The sequence below is a fragment of the Notamacropus eugenii genome, chromosome 1 (assembly GCF_028372415.1).
Source record: "Notamacropus eugenii isolate mMacEug1 chromosome 1, mMacEug1.pri_v2, whole genome shotgun sequence".
In the NCBI taxonomy this organism is placed as follows: domain Eukaryota; kingdom Metazoa; phylum Chordata; class Mammalia; order Diprotodontia; family Macropodidae; genus Notamacropus; species Notamacropus eugenii.
The window spans coordinates 368,215,210-368,236,543 of record NC_092872.1 but is presented as its reverse complement, the minus strand read 5'-3'; the positions used below and the strand labels follow the sequence as shown (position 1 = coordinate 368,236,543).

At 36.7% G+C, this 21,334-nt stretch overlaps 2 long non-coding RNA genes across 4 annotated transcripts in view; one reads left to right on the top strand and one right to left on the bottom strand.

Moving 5' to 3' along the window:
- Positions 1-4,344: 4,344 nt before the first annotated feature.
- LOC140518397 (uncharacterized) overlaps positions 4,345-21,334 on the bottom strand; it is a 33,402-nt gene continuing 16,412 nt past the window's right edge. For both annotated transcript variants that reach the window (XR_011971914.1, XR_011971915.1), the window contains exon 3: positions 4,345-4,496. This is a non-coding gene — a long non-coding RNA (uncharacterized lncRNA). The remainder of the gene's footprint in view (positions 4,497-21,334) is intronic.
- Positions 5,989-21,334, top strand: part of LOC140518398 (uncharacterized) — a 33,385-nt gene continuing 18,039 nt past the window's right edge. For both annotated transcript variants that reach the window (XR_011971917.1, XR_011971916.1), the window contains exon 1: positions 5,989-7,031. This is a non-coding gene — a long non-coding RNA (uncharacterized lncRNA). The remainder of the gene's footprint in view (positions 7,032-21,334) is intronic.

Sequence of the window (21,334 nt, the reverse complement as noted above, 5' to 3'; positions counted from 1 at the left end):
GCTATAGCCCAGATCTTTACAACCAAGTGATCAGGAACCACTGATCACGAGTCAAGTGCGGTCACTGGACAACTTCCCTATATACGACCCCAATTTGAGGTAGCAGCATTGAAGGCGGTTGTTTTCCTCTTCCAGGAGAATACCTGAAGGCTCCTGCTGTTGCCCAAGGGCTTGAAGGTAGAGACCTCACCGATCACCTGGAACTACAGCAGCTTCAGCTTCTCGTGTTTCTGGATTGGGCTGCAAGGCACACTATCCTGCTCTCTGAGTAAATAGAAAAGTAGCCCCTACGCTTCTCCACTAATAAGACATAAGCTAGGTTTCCTGTGCATCCTGGTCCTATGCCGACTCTACGAATATGTGACAACCTTGATGGTTTTTCACAAACACCAGGTACACCGGTCAAAAGAAAATCAGCAGGCTGTAATTCACCTCTCCCGATGTCCACAAACATACTGGCCTAGGTCCTCTGTGCTTCGAGATCTCAGCCTGAGCGCTGTCAAGATCCATGGAGCTCTTCAGAACCTTGTAATTCCTGAAGGTGGGAACCCTAGCAAGGCATCAGACCTGCTGATGAGGGCTTTGACTGTTCCTGGCTGAACATGAGAGAAGATTGGCAAAGACAGAATTTGTCAAACCCATTTCAGGGCCAATGTCATTAATGTCTAACATTAAAGAAAATGTTGTAGTGCTTTGACAATGCCAATTCCTCTCTCAAAGGACTTTCGTATACTTTGTGGCTTTGGAATTTAAGACCTTAATAACTCATTTCTCACCTTTTCAAGTCCAATGAGAAAATATTTTTAGTTGGAATGATATCACATTGTCAAAATTATACATGAACTATTTATTAATTCCTTCCTTTAAATCAGAGGTTTAATTGTACTACTCAAGTTCCATAAGCTCTATTAACCATAAACTTACCTCATATTCCGACCGCTTAAACTTGGAGACATTTTCCTTCACATCAAAAGAGCTTCACTGTTCTCTTCAGATTGGGCTGTCAGTTCAAAAATAAATTCGAAGATTTCTTTAACACCAAGTCGACTAATTTACATCCACAGCCCTTACAGAGAGACAGAGAAAGAGAGACAGAGAGAGACTGGAGGAGGGGAGGAACGGAGGGGAGGGGAAACAGAGAGGCAGACTAATCAAGGAAGGATTCAAGTCCAGCTTCTGAAATATATAGGTTATGTGTCCCTGGGCAAACCACTTAACTTCCCTAAGACTATAAATTGTATAGAAAGAGTTCAATCAGCTAGGAGTTCCCTTTATTAATGAAATCACAGGTCCAGTGCCGTCTTTGTTTGATTTATACAACCAGAAAGAAAATGAGCCAATCCTGAGTCAATACTTTTTCTCCCAGAAAAAGAGGAATTTTTTTCCAGTACCTGCACTCAACGGGCGTTCTAATGCAAATCGAAAGCATTGACAGTTTGAAATCCACAATAAACAGCTTTGTTTGTGTTGCAGTGAGTGCGACAAATTGTCATTAGCTTCCTTGGAATACCTATAGAGGCTTGTCCAGGATCACCTCCGGGTTGCGTCTTTTAGTTCTTCCGGGCTTAGTCTGTATAATTCCTTCCTCGCGAATCAGCGAATCACAAGGAAAACGCTCTTCTGTGCATTTACCTCCAGATCTCCCTTGGACATCACCTGGAACAGTCACCACATCAGATCCCCAGCCTCCAGACCCAAGTCCTACGCTGTGCTGCCCACGAACATACGGTGTTTTTCTTTGTCTAGCACAGAATAAGGAATTTGACTGTTCTCCATCTCCCAGACTGTGAATAGCAGAAACCAAAGCAATAACTGCCCGGCTCTGAAGCTGCTTATCTGGAACCCCACCCCACCTCCTTCACAAACTACGTGATCCAGATATATGAATCAATGGCTTTAGACGGGGTCCTCAATTCCTTAAAGCAGAAATAGTCATACTTTGTTAACTACGGATCCATAACAGATTTGAAATCTGTGCCTGGACTGCTATTTGATAACGGAAGCTCAGCAGTCTAAAATGCATTATCTTGTAAGTCAACAGGGACCTCAAGTGGTTTAAAGTGTACATTTTCATCTTACCTAAAAGCAGTATTTTTCCTATTCCTTGTCTTTTAATTTCTGAATTTGAACATTATTACGATGAATCAGTCACCTTCACAAAACACCTTATTCTTACCATTTTCAATATTATCTTTTATTGCAATAGTAATATTTCAGAAATCAAATCAGAAAGAGAGAAAACCAAAAGGTTATCATATGATCTCCTTTAAGGAAAATTAGAACAGAAATTTTAAGATTTTTCCACTTCATATTTGTGATCCAACGATCAGATTTAGTGATTAGATAAGTTGTTTTCAAACATCTAACTTCTATATCATCTCTTATTTGTCCTATTGGTGTGTATAATAAAAATAATATAAGCATATGCCTTTAAAGGCAAATTAAATGTTGCTCACATTGCATGGCAAGAACTTTTTGGTCCCATGGTAATTTGGAGGATTTCACTATGAGTAGGAAAAAAACTGAAGAAAAATGTATCTTTTTTATAATTTATAATTTTTATTTTTCGAGGAACAGGTATTTTTAAATTAATCTGTCCTTTCCACTTCCACTTTCCTTTCCCTAATAAGCAATTTTTAAATGCCTGAAAAACAGGATTTAAAATACATGTCTACATAGTCTAGCAAAACAAATTCCTATATTAACCATGTCTGAAAATGTATGTCTCTTTCTACATTTTAAGTTCATTGTCTCTCTGTTAGCAGATGAGTGACTGTTTCAAATTCATTCTTTTGAACTCCTAGTTTAACATTAAATTGACTAGAACTCTGAAATTTTTGAAAGCTGTTTTCTCTAGAGTTATTGCATAAATTATTCTAATTTCTGACTTTGTTCTGTATCAGTTCATAGAGGTCTTTCCAGTTTCAATTGAAATTTTATCATTTTCAAAATTTCGTATGGCATAATGTTCCATTATGCTATAATTAGGTTATCCATTCCCCAATATAAGTTCCTTTGTTTCCAACTTGGGGATACTACAAAAAGAGATACTACAAATATATTTGTACTAATAGATCCTTTTCCCCTTTTTTTGTTCTTTTTGGGGTATAGGCCTAATAGTGGTGTACGTGGATTAAAAGGGATACATAGTTTGATAACTTTCTAGGAATAGTTCAAAGTAGCTTTCCAGAATGGCTGGACCAGTTCACAGCTCCACCAAACAGTGTGATTGTTGCCCTACAACCCTGCCAACATTTGTCATTTTCCTCTTCTGTTATCCTTGTCAGTCTTATAAGTATGAGGTGCAACTTTAGGGTTGCTTTAATTTGCATTTGTCTAATTGTTCATGATTTAGAGCTTTTTTCATATGGTTGGTCTTTGCTTCCTTTCTTTTAAAATGTCTTATTTATATCCTTTGACTATCTATTGGGGGATGTGTTACTCTTATAAATTTGAATTACTTCCTTATATATCTCAGAAATGAAACCTTTATCAGAGAAATTTGTTATGAAGACTTTTTCCACCAGTTACCTCTTTCTTTTCTAAAGCTTATTACAATATATTACAAAAACTTTGATATATAGTTGTTTACTTCTGTATTCTTTCCTGATCAATTTCTCTATTTCATAACAGGCACTAAATGATTGTAATGATTACGGATTTGAAACACATCTTGCCATCTGGTCCTAATACACACACACACACACACACACACACACGCCTTCCTTCCTAACTGTATTCAGTATTATCCTTGAGAACCTTGATACTTTGTTTCTCTATACAAATGTCATTATTTTTCATGGCTCTATAATATATCATTTGGGGAGTTTGATAGTGTCTAAGGCCAGATTTGAACTCATGTTCCTAACTCCAGACTCATTATTCTATCTACCACACCACCTAGATGCCTCCTATTTGTAGTGATTTTGAAACGGTTTCAGTCTTTGGACAGAAAGACAAAATCATCCCTTATGGCTTCATTTTGCTCTTCAAGTAACCACTCAATTTGTAAACATTAATATTAGTGAACATGAGATAAGATTCAACATCTTAAGACCTGAATGGTAACATCTCATGGATCCTTCATATGAGGATGATGAGGCATATTTTATTTTTAATATGGCATTTGTAATAGAATACTGTATTTTCAATCTGGTAAATATTGAGCTTGATTCTCCCACATTTGGCTACATATAGAATGTCAGGTATATAGAATTGTACAGACAAAGGTATCAAAAGGTTAACTGGTGATTTGCATTGTGTATAACCCTTACCATACCACAGAACTGAGCTTAAAAACATCAAAGAACAAATCATCCGAGATTGTAATTAATCAGTCAATAAACATTTATTAAGCAACCGCTAAGCAGTGGTGGTGGTGGTGGTGGTGGTGGTGGTGGTGGTGGTGGTGGTGGTGGACCAGAATTGTCTTCTTCAGAGTTCCTTCTGGAAAGAAGCCAGAGATGGCGGAGGTAGAGATGAAGAGGGAGAGCATTCTAGGCAAAGGAAAGGAGACAGAAATGTAACATAATGTTCAAAGAACATCAGGTAGTCCAGTAGCTAAATTGTAATGTTTATGAATAGGAGTGAAGTGTAAGGAGACTAGAAAGTTAGAAGGGCCAGGTTGTATGAAGATTTAATTAAGGACTTTTTAATTGATCCTAGAAATAATAGGGAATTACCATACCACCAAAGAGGAGATGACAAGATTAGACCTATGGTAATTACTTCAATCATATTTTTTTTTAGTGTGTCAGGCATAGCTCTAGGTGTTAAGTTGAGTAACATTTATGATTTATTGGCTTTCTAATTATTCCTCTGAGAACACTTATAATGTAACTTTTAACCTATCATCCTTAGTTGATTATAGTGTGATTCTATGCAGAATGTGGGAGAATCAAGCTCAAAAAAAATATGACAAAGTTTTAACTGAATTGTATGAATTTAAATGCAGTTATAATAACCTCAAAATCTTAGTGGTTGTATTCCTATCTTCCCTCGGGATAAAAGTTTTGGATATCATGTCAATTATGATTGCAATCCAGAAAATGTATTTTTATTCTTATTCTTTCACTCAATTGACAGGAAAGCTTATAAGCCAAGGTGCTGAGCTTTACCCAGTAATCTATATCTTTTCAAAATCCTTGTAACATTTACTACATTTAATCAGTTAATTGGCATTTAATCACGTGCTGACTTGATTAATTTCTTGCATAGTTCTCTCCAATAAATGTATAAGCTCTTCCCATGCGGGAACCAATTATTAGTTCTTTGAATATGCTGTTTAATCTCACAATACCTAGTACAGTCCTTCCTCACTCAAAACAAAATCAAGTGCAAGTCATGTCATTATTTTTATGATGTCATGGTCCTCTTTGAAAACAAAGGACAAACACAACAAACAACCTAGGACAGTGATTCATACCTATCTTTTGAAGAAAAGGATGATTTGTTCCCTAAAGCTGAAACAAGACCCTGTGGTTTAAAATGTCTTCAAGACCAAGACTAAACAGCTTCTTTTCAATTTCTTTAAAATTATGTTAAGCCTCCATCTAGCTCTAAGCTGTCATAATCTTCAAATACTTCAGAAACTGCTTGCACTGAAATGCTATGAGTGTATGACTCCCCAGCACACATCAGACTAAGAAGTATCTATGTAAAAAGTCATTTGAGGCATCTTTTGGTGACAAAAATACTAGAGATGTCCCTTGGGGGTTTTGGGGGGGGGGGTGTTCATAGAGGAGGAGGTTGTGCTTTTTAGGAAACGTTTTTGTGTTAGGGTTATGCACAAAAGAAACTGTTTTCTAAAAAGGAAAGCGGAGTTGCTTTTAAATGGATACTTTTAAAAAGATCCCCTCGTCTCATTTTTTCATACCAGTTTTAAATTAAGGTGCTGTTACATTATGGGGTCGTGGGTAAATTAAGTTACTCTTTCCCCATATTATCTCCATTTTATTCTGTACATATCTTGTGCATACATAGTGGTCTGCACTGTCTTTTCCACTAAACTGGGATTTTTTGGAGAGCTAGGGTTTTTTTATTTTGTTTTGTTTTTTGCCTTTCTTTGTATCCCTGGAGCTTCATGTCCTTTAGCCTGTTGAATGGCTATTGATGATAGCCAAACTGGCCTTTGATTCGTTAGTGTCCTAGTCTTTTCTCCCTGGAATAGGTGAAGAGATTGCATGCCTAGGGGTGTCTATTCTCTCTCCACTGTGGCCTAAGCAGCTGCAAAATGCTGATCCCCGGCCCACCACTGCCAGTCCCCTCTCTGATCCCCCATTATTTTCTCCTTTCCAGCTTCCTTTACTCTCCCCCGCTTCAGTCTTCGCAGTTGTTGGGTTTTTCCCCTGGAGTTTTCCTGTGACAGACATTTAGCAATCCAAGGCAAGAAGGGGCGGACAGAGAAAACAGGACGTAAGACCTGAGACGGTCTTAACACAAAAGACGCCACTTCCTGGCCGTTTCTGAAACTTAATGCTCTTCCGGTTCAGAAAGGAAATGGTGGAGGTTGTTCCCAGAATCCCTCCGCGCAGTGTCCTTTCTGAGTCTTTGGTGCAAAGATGCTCCAGGTTAGGTCTCTTTTGCACGGCTCAAGAGGTCAGATACACAGGTCCTTATAACTCTGGTCCACCTGAGGAAAACCTAGACGCAACAACAACCTATGCGGAAGTTCTAACACTTTAACGGCTGCTTTGGAAGATGAAGGACAATCACTTCCAGGTCTCCGCCCTTTCCCCAAAGGACGTTTGACCTCTCTTCTGCCCTGAGCTTCCGGGAAGGAAAAGCGCGCGACAACGGAACTTCTCGCGATATTTCCTTTTGTGGTCTGTGAACAATAATTTTTTTCGTTGTGGAAGCAATGTGTCAGTTAAATTTTTTTTAATCCACCCCAGCATTTAACGTTCGCGTGTTGAGTAGTAACACCCTACTCCATCCAGCCTTTGAGGAATTCCTTGGAACATCTTAACCTTCAGGCTTTGGTCTAACTATAACTAAATATAAGCCAAAGGTAAAATAGAGGCGCCCACCAGGTAGGTTTGGAATTCCCCTCTTCTGATCCTTACAGGTTTTGTGATCCTAGGCGAGTCACTTCCGCCCGCGGTGCCTCGGACCGCCCCCTGCTGTTGGCTTACTAAGTCACCAGTTGCCTCAGATCATTTTAAATAGAATTTATTTGAAGTCAAATTGCATAGAACAAGATCTACATTCAAGGACCAGCCAAACCACTTTAAAAGACGAGAATTCTGGTCAAAGCACTGACCAGCCTTGATTACAGAGGAGAGATGACGAATCATATCTATTTTGACCAAGATGATGATGATGATGATGATGATGATGATGATGATGATGATGATGATGATGATGATGATGATGATAGCATGTAGGTCGTGCTTTAATGTTTGAAAAGTGCTTTGCATATATTATTTGATGCACTCAGGAACCAACTGAGACATTTTTTTAAAACATGGCCAAGGTGGATCATCTGTTTTGCTGTCATTGCTATGAGTTTTTGCTGGGAGGGTTTTGTGGGAGAAGGTTTTCCCATTGAGGGGAAAGGAGAAAAAACGGATTTTTGGTAATTGAAAAAAAAATAAAAATAAAACAAACAAAAACAACTAGCCATGCCATAAAAGGCTAGATTTAGAGCTGGAAGGTAAATTAGTCCAAACCCTTTGGTTTAAAGACAAGGAAACTAAGGACTAGAGAGATTGTGCAATGCTTAAATTCATATATGTAACAGGGGGAGAAATGGAATTCAAACCAAAGTTCTTTGCCTGAAAATCTCATGATCTTTCTATCTCACCAAACTGTTTTAAATCAAGAAACATTTCTTGAGAGTAACTTATGTGTAAGGTATTGTAAGGGATCCAAAGAACTGACAAAGTTACTCAAGGAACTGCCATAACCATAGTTTACTCAAATTTCAGCAATGCATTTCAGAAGTTGTATATGAAAAAAGATGGAAATGTGAGCTAAATGATCTATTTGGAGCTGTAAGTATGTATGATAGATAACTCCATGTTAATGAAAAGCTGTTAAGTGTCCACAGGATCCTGTCCTTGGCCCATTCCTATTTAACTTTTTTTTCCCATTGATATGAATGAAAGCATAGAAACTATACATATGCAGATAATATCAAGCTGCTAATATAATGGATAAGTCAGGTATCAAAAAGATCTCCCTGTCTAGAATGATGGTGCGAGTTGGGAAAGACGAAATTTAATAGAGATAAATGTAAAGTTAGGTTGCTGGGGTTTTTTTAATGCCACAAGTACAAGATGGGAGATCCCTAACTAGATAGCAGTTCATGTGGTTTTAATGGGCTCAGTATGAGTCAACAGTGTTCTGAAGCTTCATTAGAAACAGTGCAGTGTCCAAAACAGTGGTAGTGATAGTTCCCCTGTATGCTACCTTTGTCAGGCCACATTCATAATACTGTGTGCAGTTTTGTGTAGCACATTGTAGAAAGGACATGGGAAGACTTAAGAGCCTGGAGATCAATACGATCACAATGTTTAAATCTAAAGATTATGACATTTATCTTTTTCAGTGGTTTAAAAGAAAGGATATTTTGGGAAATCTAAGGATCCCAGTAATGATAGAGAACTTGGAGATGGAGAAGAAACACAGGAAGGTTCAGCTGAAAGCTTGTTGTTGTCCTTCATTCTCAAAGAGGACCATGACATCAAGATGATGACATGACTTGCAGTTGACTTTGATTTGAGTGAGAGAGGGCTGTGCAGGTCACCAACCTCACTTTCTTCTCCTGAGCCATCTGGGTCCAGTGTCATGATATTCATCAGGATGACCAGAGATGGCACAGAATGCAATTTTGGACCCTGGCCATTTTAGACTAAGGTCTTATCAGATTCTCACTTTGAGTGAGATACACTCATTCAAAGCTTCTTTAAGTAGTTACTCAAGGGACGGCCCCTTTTAATAACATTGTTTTTAAAAAATCAAACTGGGAGGGGAAGACCCTCAGGGTTCCTGGGTAAGAGAAATAGTTACTATTTAGCATTTACATTTACTCTGTGCTAAGTGGGCAGGGACCTGTTGCCAAATCCATGAGCTGCACAGTGAATTGGGCTTAAGGCTTGGTCTTTAAGCAAGAAATTTAGCCAGTAAACTCAAAGGGAAAAAGGCAGCTTTTGACCATGGCACCCCAGGTAAGGACAGAGAGGAGAGGAGAGGAGGAGCTGCTACTCATTCACAGGTTGCGCATGCCTGTTCTCGAAAAGGACCATGACATCAAGATGATGACATGACTTGCAGTTGACTTTGATTTGAGTGAGGGAGGGCTGTGCAGGTCACCAACCTCACTTTCTTCTCCTGAGCCATCTGGGTCCAGTGGCATGATATTCATCAGAACGAGTGGAGATGAACTAAAAGCAAGGGGAACAGAGATGGAGCAAAGAAAGCATACTGCCTAGAGGAGTGAGGAGACTTAGCATGAAATTTTTCTCTACCTCAGATTTGTTATGTGACATTGGGCAAGTGCCTCCTATTGCCCCACAACTAGCTAATTCCTACCTCCTGGTCTCTGTTCCTTGTGACTTACCAGCAGCCACCTGCCTGTCCAAAGCCCCTGTCTTTTAACTCTAAATGAATAAGGATGTAGTACCTACGCAACCAACTTTACTTTGTCCTTATTGTCACCATTAGATCTTTATCAGGTGGACGGCATATTTTCAAAGTATTATTGTAGGATTGCCTCTGCTCTTTGGGCATAAGAAATTAAAAACCATTAATAAAGTGTTCAGGAAAAGCAAGGTTTGGAGTTAACTGCCTTTCTGTCCCAGGGAAGATAAGACTTCCTCCAGAGAAACATATTCCATCTTTCCTATATTCCCTTCAGATGTGATGTGTGACTAAATCCTAGAATACTAGAAATTCAAGTAAGAAAAGAAGTTTGGAGACTGAAAGGTAAAACAGCTGGCCATCCACAAAGTGAAAGCACCTCTCCCCACATTAGTTTCCCCTTCCAGCTCTTCCCTGTCTTTCAACACTACCACTTCCTCTATCAATTCATTCTCTCCACTGTCTCTTCTGGAATTTGCCTCAGTTGTTTACAAGTTTTCTTTCATCCTTGATTTCTTCCATTCACTTACTTTCCATCTCCCTTTACCTGCCCCCCCCCCAGAAACCTGGTTTTCTCTGGAAAACATATCTTTTAGCCTCTCCACTGCTACTTCTCTCGTACTTCAGCCTTTCCCCACCCCAAACATAATGTGTCTGGAGAAGGACCCTACATGCTTCTTGCAGTCAATTACAACTTTCATATCATCTCTTTACCACCATCTCTCAATAATTTCACCTCTTTTGAGGTTCACTATGTAAATCTGTATCACACAATCCATTCTTGCTTTCATCTGTCTCCCTCCAAATCACAATATTGCCGTTAGTGTGTATAATGTTCTTCTGGTTCTGCTTACTTTACTTTGCATTAGTTCATGTAAGTCTTTCCAGTTTTTTCTGAAAGCATCCTGGCTTATCATTTCTTAAAGCACAATAGTATTCCATCTCCATCATATGTCACAACTTGTTCAGCTGTTCTCCTATTGATGGGCATCTCCTCAATTTTCAATTCTCTGCTATCACATAAAGAGCTACTATAAATATTTTTGTACATTTGGTCCTTTTCCTTGTTTAAAAAAAATCTCTTTGGGATACAGAACTAGTAGTGGTGTTGTTGGATCAAAGGGTATGCACAGTTTGATTGCCCTTTAGACATAGTTCCAAATTACTCTTCAGAATAGTTGGATCAATTCACAATTCTACCAACAGTGCATTAGTGTCCCAGTTTTCCAACATCCTCTCCAAATTTATAATTTTCTTTTTTTTGTCATATTAGCTAATCTGTTAGGTATGAGGTGGTTATCTCAGAGTTGTTTTAATTTGCATTTGTCTAGGCAATAATGATTTAGAGCATTTTTTCATATGATTATAGATAGCTTTGATTTCTTCATCTGAAAACTGCCTGTTCACATCCTTTGACCACATATCAATTGGGGAATGATGTGTATTCTTGTAAAGTTGACTCAGTTCTCTATATATTTGAGAAATGAGACCTTTATCAGAGACACTTGCTGTAAAAAAATTTCCCCAAATTTTCTGCTTGCCTTCTAATCTTGATTGCATTGGTTTTGTTTGTGTAAACCCTTTTTACTTGATAATCAAAATTATCCATTTTGCATCTTATAATGCTCTCTATATCTTGTTTGGTCACAAATTCTTCTCTTTTTCATAGTTCTTACAGATGAACTATTCTTCTCTCCTGATTTGCTTATGGTATCACCCTTTATGTCTAAATTATGTACCCATTTGACCTTATTTTGGTATATGATGAGAGATGTTGTTCTATACCTAGTTTCTGCCAAATTACATTCCAGTTTTCATAGCAGTTTTTGTCACATAGTGAGTTCTTATTTCAAAAGCTTGGATCTTTGTATTTATCAAACATTAGATTATTATGGTCATTTACTACTATATATTTTGTACTGAATCTATTCTACTGATCCATCACTCTTATTTTTTGCCCAGGCCCAGATTGCTGTGATGATTACCACCTTGTAATACAATTTGAGATCTAGTACAGCTAGGCCAAGGAATATGGATTAGAAAGTAGAATCGAACATTATGTTGTTGTTATTATTACTGTTTTTACAAGAAAAAGAAAGCCTCAAACAGAATTAAAATAAACACCTGTGCTTCATGTGAATTTTAAAAAACAAGGATAGTCATTGTAATCTCAGAAAAGGTAAAAGTAAAAATAGACTGATTTAAGAAAATAAACAGAAAAACTACATTTTGTTTTCAAGCACTTTTGACAATGAAATAACATAGTGCTTCATATATATGCATCAAGTACCATAGTTTCTAAATATTTAAAGGGCTAGTTAAATAGAAATAAGATAAGAACAAAGGAAAATTATAAATAAATATAGGAAGAAATAGACATTAAAACTATAATAATTGGGGATCTCAAGGCACTCCTCTTGGGGATAAAGAAATCTAACTTAAAGGTAAACAAGAAGAAATTGAAGGACCTGAATAAAATTTAAGAAATTTGGCAATGTTAGATTTCTAATGATTGTTGAATGAGAAAAGAAGGGGTCTATACGATGCTCAGGTGTGCATGGCACCTTTGCAAAAATTGATTGAACTAGCAAATTAAAAAAATTCACAAATGCATAAAAGTAGAAATAACAACATATAACTTATTGACCACAATACAATATTATATTTAATAAAGGGCCCTTGAGTAAAAAATTAAACGTTAAAGACTAAATCATTTAATCCCAGTGAATTCATGAGTCAAAGAACAAATCATAGAAAAAAATGACAACAACGAGGCAACGTATTAAAGACTTTGGTTCAAAGCTACAGCAGTCCTGAGAGATAGTTTTATTTCTTTAAACACTTTTGCCAACAAAATGGAGAAAGAACAGATCAATGAATTAGGAATGCAACTTTAAAAACTAGAATACCAATAAATTAGAAACAACTGGACCCAAAAATATTGATTCTAAAGATCATAGAAGAGATTATAAAAGTTCAAAGCAAAATAGCACTTAATTGATAACTAAAACTGGAAGCTGGGTTGGAGGACAATGAACTATATAAAACATTAACAAGTTTAATATATAAGGAGAGAGGAAACCAAATTTTCAGCTTCAGAAATAAAAAAGAAAAAAATCACAACAAATGAAGAAATAAGGATAATTACTAAAATTATTTTGCCTATAAATTATTTTGCCAGTAAACCTGATAGTTTAAATTCGGTGGATGCATATCTACCAATAAACCTGATGGTTTAAATTCAGTGGATGCATATTTACAAAAAGATAAAATCTTTAGATTAACAGAAGTTGAAAATTCAAATTTCCAAGTTTCACAAAGAGAACAAGCCATAAATCAACTCCCAAAGGAGAAAATCCTAGAACCAGATGTATTTACAAGTAAATTCTATCAAATATTAAAAACATAATTAATTCCAGTTCCATATATACTTCTTGCAAGGAGGGGAGAGAAGGGATCCTATTAAATTTCTTCTATTATGTAGACATTGTTTTGATAACTAAAATAGAGATAAAACAGAGAAAGAAGATTGCATATAAATATCCTTAATGAATATTGGCACAAAAATTATATGTAAAATATTAAGAAAGAGACTGCAGCACAGCAACATATCAAAAATATTGTACTTTATAACTTAGTAAAAATGTATACCAGTAATGCAGGTTTGTTTTGCTATTAGAAAAACTAAAAATGTTGTAGATTTTCCTAATAATAAAAACAATTGAAATGTTATGACTATATCAATTGATATGTAGAAGGCTCCAAGAAAAGTACAATACCTGTTTCTGTGGTTTTTTAAACTAAAAAGCATTGGAATAAACACTTTTACATAAGGTGGTAAATAGTATCTACCTAAGACCAAGAGCCAGGATTATAAATAATCGAGTTAAATTAGAGATCTTTCCAATAAACTCAAGAGTATAACAAAGATACTCATTGTCACTGTTACTTTACATGTTACTAAAAATTCTAGCCATAAAGTTATGGATAAAAAAAGAAATTGAGGGAATAAAAATAAGCCAAGAAGAAACAAAATTATTGAACTATAGTTTCTATAGTTATAATTGTCTTCACAGAGAACCCTTGCAAGTCAATAAAAAATAGCTTGAACAAGAATTTCTACAAAATAGCAAGATATAAAATAAACCTACATAAATTATCAGTTTGTATCTATATTGACAACAAAACCCAACAAGAAAAGATGGAAAGAAAAATTCCATTCAAAATGACTAATGAATGTGTAAATATTTAGGCATTCTCCTACCAAGACACAAGCAGAACCTACATGACTATAGTAACTATAGAACACTCTTTATAGAAATAGACGAATCAAAATAATTAGAGAGATTAATTGATCATGGTTAAGCTGAGCCAAAGTAATGAAAATGACAATACTATCAAAACTAATTTACTTGTTCAATGCTATACTAATCAACCTGCTGAAGCATTACTTTAGAGAGGTATAAAAAGTAATGGCAAAATTTATCTGGAGAACAAAAGAAAAAGTACAAGAAGACAGGATAGAGCAAAGTCCACATTTAACAACCATATCCACAAACATGTGTGCGGTGAACTCATCCATAAAACAGAAAATGATAGCAGAATAAATTAGAAAACAGAATCCAGTAATGAGATGCTTACAAGAAACGTACTTGAAACAAAAAGATTCAGGTACAGTTAAAGTGAGATGCTGGAGTAAAATCTATTATACTTAAGGTTAACCAAAAAAAGCAGGGGTTTAGTCATGAATTCATCTAAGACTCCAAGAAATATAAAGAGATAAATAAAAGGACCAGTGAGACGATTATATTATGCTTAAAGGCATCTTAGGTAACAAATAGATATCAGCACTTACTACATATCTAAAAGCATACATCTAAATATTTAGAGAAAAAAATTAATTGACTGGTAGGGAAAAATAGGTAGCAAAACCACAATATCAGGAGATCATAATGGACTTCATTCAAACACTTAAATTTCTATTCAAAAGATAAAGAAGAAAGAAGTTAAAGAACTGAATAGAATTTTAGAAAAATTTAAAATCACCTATCTCTATTAATGACTAGTAATATAAAGGAATTTATTTGATCCCACTTTACATGACACATTTACAATGAAGACTTTATAATTACCTGTATTAGATTGGGCCCAAAGTCTTCACAGGCAAAGATCATTTTGAATCTTCATTTTGTTATATTAAATATCTCTCCCATGTGTGCGGAAGCTCTGCAGTACTCTACCAAGCCTGAGGAAAAGAGTCCAGCATCCAGCTAGACCCAATTCTAGCCACCTAAAAGTCAGATGGGACAGAAACCTATGCTGGTGAACTGTGAATTGCAGAAGTGTGGGAGAAACCTTGAATCCAGTCCCCAAGGAAACTACAGTCAGAGGGAAAGGAGTCAGAAAATGAGTGATAAGCAGAAAAAAGGGGGAGGTGGAAAGATTGCAATTACCAGAGATTTCAGAAAGAAGAAAATTCAGATACCTTGAATATGATTAGATCAATCTAACAGTAACAACAGAAAGAAACATGGCCTCCATATCTAGTTAACATATTCAAGCTTATGTGAATAAATGCAGTAAAATAAAGGAAAATGATCCAATATTTGATGAGATAGAGGACCCTATGGGAATTTCAGGAAAACAAGGAACCACAACATGCCGTCCCTGAGTGATTCAAAAGAGGAGTAAAAATTTTAAGAGCTGAATTTATGACCTACATAGCAAAAATAATTAGCAGAATTTTTAAAAATGAGACTATGCAATGGCAAACCTCACTAAAGAAATTAAAGAGAGAATATTAAATGGGTAACAAGTGCATAAAAGTGAAGGCCAATCTAGAAAAAGAGAAGCAAAAAAATTACAGCGAAAAAAAAATATGCTCATATGCAAGCAAAACATACTGATCTCAAAGACAGTATGCATGAGACAACCTAAAGATCATAAGTTTCCCAGGAAAAACATGACTGGAGCCAAAACAAAATCCTTGATACTATATTAATGGAAATAATAGAAGAGAACTGCCTAAAACTTCTAAACATAGAAAATGAAACTCCATTTGAAAAAATTCACAGATCACTTTTAGAAAACAAAACAAAACTCAAGGCTACAAAGTCAGAAGTAAATAGTGGTTAAATTTAACAATTTGGTTCAGAAACAAGGTCTTGAAATGATCAGGAGAAAGACTTTCAAATGCAAAGGAAGAGACATTCAAATACTGCAAACTATTCTGCACTCACTAGAAAATGTAGGGAATAGAATAATACATTATGAAAAGCAATGGAGTTCAAGATGCAGCCCCAGGTGGTCTATCCTGCAAATGTGAACTTAATCATACAGAGGAAAAAAGATGGACATTCAATCACACAGGAGAATTTAAGACATTTTTAGAAAGAAAACCACAGAAGAGATTATTTGCTTTTTGAATATACCAGACAACAGAAAATTAAGGAGTGAATAAATGCAGCAGGCAAGGACAGCAATAGCAACAGAATAACAAGGGAAAGATTAGTAAGAGACTTCTTTCTCAATGTACATAAGGAAATAGAGTAAAAGGCAGAAATCTGGTAGAAGTAACAGTAAAGAGGTGGGCAAGGGGCATTATGAAAAGAACCTTGTAACACCCTGCTTACAGGTAATTTTTTTGCTTGGGATTACATTACAACATGGGAGAATATGTAAGAGGGGAAAAGGGAGGCAAGTGTTAGAGGGGAGGTAATGATATGCTGGGGTCAGATCAAGGGCTAGCAATGAGGGGAAGGTGACTTTCTGTGGTTTCAGAAAAAGGTGACAGGAAAGTAGGTGGGGAGGACAGAGGAAAAACGGCAAAGGAGTTGGAAGGAAGGAAGCCTTATTTTAGATGTGGAAGGGAGTTGCACTGATGAATACTCCTATAGGAAGAAGAGATGGCATTGAAGAGAGGTGAAGATTGTACATTGCATAAGGGCTGGAGGACCTGGTGCTTGAAAAGTTACCTCTCCTATATTGGAAGGGAGGATTTGCCACCCTTAGGGGCATCTGGCACCTGGAGGAGAGGGAGAATGTAGACACTGGGAAAGTTCTAAGCAAATATGGGGTGGGTGGGGTTCAACAGGATCAATATAGATCAGTGGTGGGCTACTGTATCAGAGATAGGGTGGAGAGGGAGGCACTCTACCATGGGACAATGTCCTCTTTAACATTTACATTGCTCTAGGAGTAATGCACAATGGAAAGGAGGAATTCATGGGGAAGGCCCAATCAGGCAGTGACAGAAAGCATGCAGAGGGATGAACCTGGAATGAATATTTGGGAAGCTTTGATTGCATGACAGATAGAGAGAAAATGGAGACACCAGATAATTATAATGGTCATGAGTCAGAGAATTAGCGTCTATTTTGTCCTTTGTTCTGGAAAAGGACCATGACATCAAGTTGATGACATGACTTGCAGTTGACTTTGATTTGAATGAGGGAGGGCTGTGCAATGTCACCAACCTCACTTTTTCCTCCTGAGCTGTCTGGGTCCAGTGGCCTGATATTCATCAGGACTACTGGAGATGGCCAAGGATGCAAATGTGAGACCCTAGTCTTTCAGGCTAAGTCCTATCACATTTATCACATTCTCATTTTGAGTGAGATATACCTATTCAATAAGTGGGCTTCTTTAAGTTACTCATGAGATGCCCCTTTAATCAAAAAAAAAAATCAAACTGGGAGGGGAAGACCCTCGGGGTTCCTGGGTAAAAGAGAAATAATTATTATTTAGTTATTACATTCAGTCTGTGCTAGGTGGGTGGGGACTTGTCCAGTCTATGAGTTCCAGAGTGAATTGGGTTTAAGGCTTGATCTTTGAGAAAAAAATGTAACCACTAAACCCAAAGAGGAAAAAGCAACTTTTGCTCATGGAGTTTACCTTCCTCTGGGCAGAACACCAGAGGGGAGGGGAGGGGGGGAAAAGGGGCGGTAAGGGAGGGAGGAGAAGAGAGGAGAGGAGCTGCTACTCATAGGTTGTGTTTATCCGTTCTCGAAGATGACCATGACATTAAGATGATGACATGACTTGCAGCTGACAAAGTAGACAGAAAAAGAAAATGGACAATTAAGAGAGTGAGAGAAATCTTTACAAGGGGAGAAAAAATAAAAATTTTAAAACATTAACTGGATTAGCTGAAGGGGAGGAGAGAAAGGGGAGTGAAAAAGAATCTACCTAAGAGGGAAAAAGAGGAAGAAATATATAATCAGATAAAAGCTCAGAAAAATCTTCATCGTATGTTTAGTGTTGTTTGTGAATTCTGTTACCTTGAATAATTTCTAAGGGGAAAATGCAGTCAGCTACAAATACTGCTGTGAAAAACTGAAGCCAAAGAATTTAGTGTATTGGGGAAAATTAATGGAGTTTAATACTTGGAGCATTTTTCCTAGCTTTCTGTAATCTGATGTTAAACTCTGTCCCAGTAAACAAAGAACAACTCCCATTTGGGATTTTCAGTGGGAGATTGGGTTAAAAAAAAAACCCTGCAAGATACCTTTTCTGGCCAGGAAGGGATTACAAAGATAAAATCAAATAATCAAAGAAAGGAAAACTTTTTCCTGATTGGTAGAAATTTGTGCCTTTATAAATGAATTAGAGATCCCAAATTATAACTGCTAAAAACATTTTAGTAGGTTTTGTTTGTTCGGAGATTAAGTAGATTGAAGATTTATCATTAAGGAGTTTGTAGGCTAATCATTTTAAGATTTCAGGAGAGAATTCCTGGGAGTCTGGGTAATTCCAAGAACTCACCCCCTTCTCTTTGTCCCATTTGATAAGGCACATAGCAGAAACTTAACATATGCTGAAATATGTTAGTGAGTTTTGAAGTACCACTCTGTAGAATTTGTTTTATAGGAAAAAAATAAGAATTAAGTTCTGTAAAAAGTTTCAGAGATAAATAGCACTTACATAATGTTTTCTCTGAAAACTGACAGAACTATTATTTTAGGGTAATGAAAGATGTCAGTTAGTTTGAAAGTAATCCCAGAGTGAAGAAAACTAGATATGTGGTTTACACTTTAAAATTTATCTAAAACTTTATATCCACCCCTTGTTAACCCTTTCTTAACCACAAAAGGTGATGTTTGTTTAAATCAAGAAGCAGCTTAAAAATGAGTAAATTTTAATTAAAGAATAGCAAGGGTGATTTAAACTGAAAAGGAACCTATAAAGAGGGACCATCTATCTCATACCCATCACAACCTGGACCCAGGCCCTGTTCTAGGTCATGGATATAGATATTCATAATGATGGGAAGTGAAGGATGACCAGGAAAAATAGACGATGATGATGGTGATGATATACTGTTTGCACAGACCCTTTAAGATGTCCCTATCTGTGAGATCCCTTGAGAATTTGTATTCAGGTAGGGTCATAAGAACTTATCAGCTCCAGTGATCACACATAACAAAATAAGTTTACTAAAGTAAGGTATAGAGTGGTTTAAAGATATAACTTCAATATATTAATATGAGTCAATGAGACAGAACCAAGATGGTAAAGAAAAGGCAAAAAGTTGCCTGAACTGTCCCCAAGTTTCCCTCAAAACAACTTTAAATCAAGTCTCAAAATGAGTTCTACAGCCACAGAACCAGCAAAAGAATGGAATGTAACAATTTTCCAGCCCAAGATAACTTGGAAGGACTACAGGAAAGGTCTATCTCATATTGGTAAAAGAGGAGCACAGCCCAGTACAGGTGATGTCCAAGCAAGCCCCAATCTCCAGCACAGATCAGCAACCAAAACTCTGTGTTCCCATCTCGGCAGAACAGTGGCTCAGAGGAACAGATGGGAAGCCTTCAGCCCAGGATCCCCCCATGCAATAAGGGTGCTGCCAGCCCCAGAGGCCCCAACATTGAAAACCAGTGGGCAGCCCCTGGCCCCCAGTGCAAGAAACTTGGGAAAGTGCCTACTGTACCCCAGCAGTCATGAAATAGGCTGGAAAATTAGAAAAAATAATCCCTGACCATAGAAGGCTACTATGATGACAGGGAAGATCAAAATACATACTCAGGAGGACAACAATATCAAAATACCTACATGTAATGCCTCATATTTCTATATGAATTGTTCTTGGGCCCAAAAAGCCCCCTGAGAGAGCTCAAAAAGAATTTTTAAAATCAAATAAGAGAGGTAGAAAAAAATGGGAAAAGAAATGAAAGTTATACAAGGGAATCATGAAAAAAAGAGTCAACAACTTGGTAAAGAAAGAACAAAAAATGAGGAAAGAAATATAAAAATTAATTGAAGAAAATAACTCCTTAAATAGTAGAATTGGCCAAAAGGAAAAGAAGGTACAAAAGGTAACTGAAGAAAATAATTCCTTAAAAATTATAATTGGACAAGTGGAAGTTAATGACTTAAGAGATATCAGGAATCAGTCAAACAGAATCAAAAGAATGAAAAAATAGAAGAAAATGTAAAATATATCAATGGAAAAATAACTGGCCTGGAAAACAGATCCAAGATAGATAATGTAAGAATTATCAGACTACCTGAAAACCATGATGAGAAAAAGAGCCTAGACAGCATCTTTCAAGAAATTATCAAGGAAAATTGTCCTGATATCCTAGAACCAGAGGATAAAATGATAATAGAATTCAGTGATCACCCTGAAAGAAATCCCAAAACTCTCAGGAATACTATAGCCAAATTCCGGAACTCTCAGGTCAAGGAGAAAGTACTGCAAGCATCCAGAAAGAAACAATTCAAAGATTGAAGAGTAACAGGATTACATAGGATTTAGTAGCTTCTACATTAAAGGACTGGAGAACTTGGAAAATGATATTCAAGAAGGCAAAGGAGCTTGGATTACAACCAAGAATCAATTACCCAGAAAAACTGAGTGTAACATTTCAGGAGAAAAAAACTGAACATTTAGTGAAATAGGGGACTTTCAAATATTCCTGATGAAGAGACCAGGGATGAACAGATAATTCAGTTTTCAAATACAAGACTTAAGAGAAGCCCAAAAAGCTAAATAGGAAAAAAAACCACAAGTTATTCAATAATATTTCAATATTTACAACCCTATATGGAAAGATGCTTATAAATTTTAAGAACTATGTCTCTGTTAGGATAGTTAGAAGGAGTGTACATGGAGGGTACAGGTATAAGTTGACATTGATGGGATAATATAAAAGAATTAAGGGATGAGAAAGAGGATTACACTGGGAGAAAAGGGAAGGAAGAGGCAGAATGAGATAAAGTATATCATATGAGGAAGCATGACAGTGGAGGGAGAAAAAGGAGGGGGGGTGAATGTTGTTTGAAATTTACTATCAGAATTGGCTCAAAGAGGGAATAAAACACACACACACACACACACACACACACACACACACACACACACACACTTGAATCCAGAAATCTATCTTACACTGTAGGGAAGTAGAAGGGAAAGGAGATAAGAGAGGGGGGCTGATGGAAGGAAGGGCAGACTGAGGGAGACAGTTGTCAAAAGCAAAACACTAGTGAGGAGAGGGAGGTGAAAGGAGAGGAAAAAGAGAAAAGAGAGAAATGGGGAAAATAGAGTTGAGGGAAATATACAGTGATTGTGATTGTGAATGAGATGAATTTTCTCATAAAATGAAAGTGGATACCAGAATGCATTAAAAACCAGAATCCTTCAACATGTTGTTTACAAGAAACACATCTGAAGCAGAGAGGCATACACAGAATAAAAATAAAAGGCTAGAGCAGAATATATGATGCTTCAACTTAAGTAAACAAAAAATAG